Source organism: Schistocerca americana, unplaced genomic scaffold (genome assembly GCF_021461395.2).
Source record: "Schistocerca americana isolate TAMUIC-IGC-003095 unplaced genomic scaffold, iqSchAmer2.1 HiC_scaffold_1140, whole genome shotgun sequence".
Lineage (NCBI taxonomy): Eukaryota > Metazoa > Arthropoda > Insecta > Orthoptera > Acrididae > Schistocerca > Schistocerca americana.
In genome coordinates, this window is record NW_025725199.1 from 1 (window position 1) to 5,000 (window position 5,000).

The following is a 5,000-nucleotide window of genomic DNA, read 5'->3' on the forward strand; positions in this document are numbered from 1 at the left end:
GACCCACGAGCCGAGTGATCCACCGTCCTGGGTGATCTTTTCTTAGTTTACACTGTCTCTTTCAAGACAGTTGCATAGGCGGGACGTAGGCGTGTGGCGGCCCCTGTTCAAGCGTTCTGTGTCCAACGGCCTCACGGCCGATGGGCGTCGTACGGCTCCACACCGGAGCGGACAGGCAGTCGGGCGAAAGTCATTCAAAACCGGCGCCAGGCGCCAGGTGCCGCAGGCCAGCCGCTCCAGCGCTTCAGCGCTCGTACCACACAACATTGGCGTTAGTTTTGAGAAGCACGCGTGGGTTCCGCACGCGGCGCACGGCTACTGCGAGCCGTACAGGTAGCGTGTTGCGCGACACGACACGCACATCGAAAGACATGCAGTCTAGTCGGTAATGATCCTTCCGCAGGTTCACCTACGGAAACCTTGTTACGACTTTTACTTCCTCTAAATGATCAAGTTTGGTCATCTTTCCGGTAGCATCGGCAACGACAGAGTCAATGCCGGCGTACCAGTCCGAAGACCTCACTAAATCATTCAATCGGTAGTAGCGACGGGCGGTGTGTACAAAGGGCAGGGGACGTAATCAACGCGAGCTTATGACTCGCGCTTACTGGGAATTCCTCGTTCATGGGGAACAATTGCAAGCCCCAATCCCTAGCACGAAGGAGGTTCAGCGGGTTACCCCGACCTTTCCGGCCTAGGAAGACACGCTGATTCCTTCAGTGTAGCGCGCGTGCGGCCCAGAACATCTAAGGGCATCACAGACCTGTTATTGCTCAATCTCGTGCGGCTAGAAGCCGCCTGTCCCTCTAAGAAGAAAAGTAATCGCTGACAGCACGAAGGATGTCACGCGACTAGTTAGCAGGCTAGAGTCTCGTTCGTTATCGGAATTAACCAGACAAATCGCTCCACCAACTAAGAACGGCCATGCACCACCACCCACCGAATCAAGAAAGAGCTATCAATCTGTCAATCCTTCCGGTGTCCGGGCCTGGTGAGGTTTCCCGTGTTGAGTCAAATTAAGCCGCAGGCTCCACTCCTGGTGGTGCCCTTCCGTCAATTCCTTTAAGTTTCAGCTTTGCAACCATACTTCCCCCGGAACCCAAAAGCTTTGGTTTCCCGGAGGCTGCCCGCCGAGTCATCGGAGGAACTGCGGCGGATCGCTGGCTGGCATCGTTTATGGTTAGAACTAGGGCGGTATCTGATCGCCTTCGAACCTCTAACTTTCGTTCTTGATTAATGAAAACATACTTGGCAAATGCTTTCGCTTCTGTTCGTCTTGCGACGATCCAAGAATTTCACCTCTAACGTCGCAATACGAATGCCCCCGCCTGTCCCTATTAATCATTACCTCGGGTTCCGAAAACCAACAAAATAGAACCGAGGTCCTATTCCATTATTCCATGCACACAGTATTCAGGCGGGCTTGCCTGCTTTAAGCACTCTAATTTGTTCAAAGTAAACGTGCCGGCCCACCGAGACACTCACTCAAGAGCACCCTGGTAGGATTGCAACGGGGTCCGCCTCGGGACGCACGAGCACGCACGAGGCGCGTCGCACGCCTTCAGCTCGCCCACCGGCAGGACGTCCCACGATACATGCCAGTTAAACACCGACGGGCGGTGAACCAACAGCGTGGGACACAAATCCAACTACGAGCTTTTTAACCGCAACAACTTTAATATACGCTATTGGAGCTGGAATTACCGCGGCTGCTGGCACCAGACTTGCCCTCCAATAGATACTCGTTAAAGGATTTAAAGTGTACTCATTCCGATTACGGGGCCTCGGATGAGTCCCGTATCGTTATTTTTCGTCACTACCTCCCCGTGCCGGGAGTGGGTAATTTGCGCGCCTGCTGCCTTCCTTGGATGTGGTAGCCGTTTCTCAGGCTCCCTCTCCGGAATCGAACCCTGATTCCCCGTTTACCCGTTACAACCATGGTAGGCGCAGAACCTACCATCGACAGTTGATAAGGCAGACATTTGAAAGATGCGTCGCCGGTACGAGGACCGTGCGATCAGCCCAAAGTTATTCAGAGTCACCAAGGCAAACGGACCGGACGAGCCGACCGATTGGTTTTGATCTAATAAAAGCGTCCCTTCCATCTCTGGTCGGGACTCTGTTTGCATGTATTAGCTCTAGAATTACCACAGTTATCCAAGTAACGTGGGTACGATCTAAGGAACCATAACTGATTTAATGAGCCATTCGCGGTTTCACCTTAATGCGGCTTGTACTGAGACATGCATGGCTTAATCTTTGAGACAAGCATATGACTACTGGCAGGATCAACCAGGGAGCTGCGTCAACTAGAGCTGAGCAGCCGGCCGCCCGGGAGTGTGTCCCGGGGGCCCGCGCGAACACGCAAGCGTCCGCTCAATTATTCTGCAAACAGGAGGAGGCTGAGCTCCCCTGCACAATACACCTCGAAACCCTCTCAGGTCCCGGCGGCGCGCAGCGCCGTCCTAAGTACTTGGTCGGGTTCGAGAGAGGCGCAATCGCCCGGAGTTTGGCGAGTAGACGCTTTAGGTGCGACCACCCGTGCTCCCAACTGAGCTTGCCGCTGCCGACAGAGGCCCGGGAGCGTGCTGTCGTGGCATTGCCGGCGGGAGACAACACGCGCCACCTACGGTGGCCGGCAGCTCCAACGCCAGCGCCACAGAAGGACAAAAGCCCCACTTGGGTGCCGAAGCGAACTCTCCCAGCACAGCGCACGCGCCAACACGTCCGCACAGCTGCGATACAATCCACCTGCGAGAACCGCAGAGGCGACCGAGCAGCAGACGGCGTCGCGGCGCCGAGCGCCGGGCGGCGGCGCATCTCAGCGCACACAGTCCTCAATCGGACCAGCACACTGCAGATGTCCACCGCGCTTCGCACCGGGCCCGCGAGGACCTACTTTGGCCGCACGGCGCCGCGTGCAGGGTGCGCCGGCGCGCAGCTGCGCCGCCTGCCGCCTCCGTCGGCCGGCGCGCCTGCCACTGGCCGCCCCCACCAGCCGGCTGTAGCGCGTGCGCCCACGCACCGCGCGGCCAGCACGCCGGAAGGCCCCCCCTCACCGGCCGGGGACGGTCCCACCCAGCCACCGCCGCGTATCGCTTCACACCCACATGCCATTCACGTTCGTGGGCATGGTGGGTATCGCTGAAACAACCGGTTGGTAGCTCAACCGATCGTCGCCATCACTGATTCACCTCTAGCGAGAACAACCGCACCACAACGGTTTACCAGTTCTTCATTTGCGTAACGTCACCAGCAAACGTAGACGTCCATCGCCATTTGCAAATTCAACGATTGTTGCATGCCTGTGTCAGGTGTCACGACACACTATGTCTGCCCACATACACGCAACAACATGTGCACGCTTCGCGAACACGTGGAAGGTGGCCCCCGTACGTATGCGATGTCCATTGCGCGAACGACTGTCAACCGGCCTCTGTCGCATGTCGCAGATGTGGAACGCAGTGCACCATGCTATCACGGTGTGTGAGAAGAGACGACTACGTCTGACAACACGCGCCACTACATCAACAGACGGCTCATGCTGATCGCCATCCACGGCATACCATACTGCAATCCAGCTCTTATAGGGAGACGACACGTAGCTGAGTGCACAATATTTGGACCGTATGGTTCGCCGTTGTTGGCGCAGTCGTGGTACGGTCACACATGTACCACGATGTATCATTCAGTACATGAGGACCAATGTGCGGTACAGTGTGTGATTTGGACGTACAACATCAGCGGACAGTTGCCACAAGCCGTACCACAACGTAGGCTGTGCTTCGCCATGCGAATGCCAATGAACAACTGCGAAGGGCATTGAGCATGTACGTCCTGCCGCCATCCGCATTACAGTGTATAGCTGCAAGGTGTTTAACATGAAGCGATACTCTGGGGACCGGCAGTGCGAGTAGCAAACTATATTGCGGGGGTTGCAGTTAGGCAACACTACACTAATTTAACGCGTCGTATGACAATTACAGAGCAGGTTAAGGCCCAACGTGTGTTGGGTTAAGGCCCAACGTGTGTTGGGTTAAGGCCCAACGTGTGTTGGGTTAAGGCCCAACGTGTGTTGGGTTAAGGCCCAACGTGTGTTGGGTTAAGGCCCAACGTGTGTTGGGTTAAGGCCCAACGTGTGTTGGGTTAAGGCCCAACGTGTGTTGGGTTAAGGCCCAACGTGTGTTGGGTTAAGGCCCAACGTGTGTTGGGTTAAGGCCCAACGTGTGTTGGGTTAAGGCCCAACGTGTGTTGGGTTAAGGCCCAACGTGTGTTGGGTTAAGGCCCAACGTGTGTTGGGTTAAGGCCCAACGTGTGTTGGGTTAAGGCCCAACGTGTGTTGGGTTAAGGCCCAACGTGTGTTGGGTTAAGGCCCAACGTGTGTTGGGTTAAGGCCCAACGTGTGTTGGGTTAAGGCCCAACGTGTGTTGGGTTAAGGCCCAACGTGTGTTGGGTTAAGGCCCAACGTGTGTTGGGTTAAGGCCCAACGTGTGTTGGGTTAAGGCCCAACGTGTGTTGGGTTAAGGCCCAACGTGTGTTGGGTTAAGGCCCAACGTGTGTTGGGTTAAGGCGCAACATAGGTTAGGTTAAGGCGCAACATAGGTTAGGTTAAGGCGCAACATAGGTTAGGTTAAGGCGCAACATAGGTTAGGTTAAGGCGCAACATAGGTTAGGTTAAGGCGCAACATAGGTTAGGTTACGGCGCAACATAGGTTAGGTTAAGGCGCAACATAGGTTAGGTTAAGGCGCAACATAGGTTAGGTTACGGCGCAACATAGGTTAGGTTAAGGCGCAACATAGGTTAGGTTAAGGCGCAACATAGGTTAGGTTAAGGCGCAACATAGGTTAGGTTAAGGCGCAACATAGGTTAGGTTAAGGCGCAACATAGGTTAGGTTAAGGCGCAACATAGGTTAGGTTAAGGCGCAACATAGGTTAGGTTAAGGCGCAACATAGGTTAGGTTACGGCGCAACATAGGTTAGGTTAAGGCGCAACATAGGT

At 55.3% G+C, this 5,000-nt stretch overlaps 1 non-coding gene across 1 annotated transcript; it reads right to left on the reverse strand.

Moving 5' to 3' along the window:
- Window positions 1–386: 386 nt before the first annotated feature.
- LOC124561053 lies at window positions 387–2,299 on the reverse strand. The gene has a single exon (XR_006969512.1). It is a non-coding gene; the product is annotated as a small subunit ribosomal RNA (ribosomal RNA).
- Window positions 2,300–5,000: the final 2,701 nt, after the last annotated feature.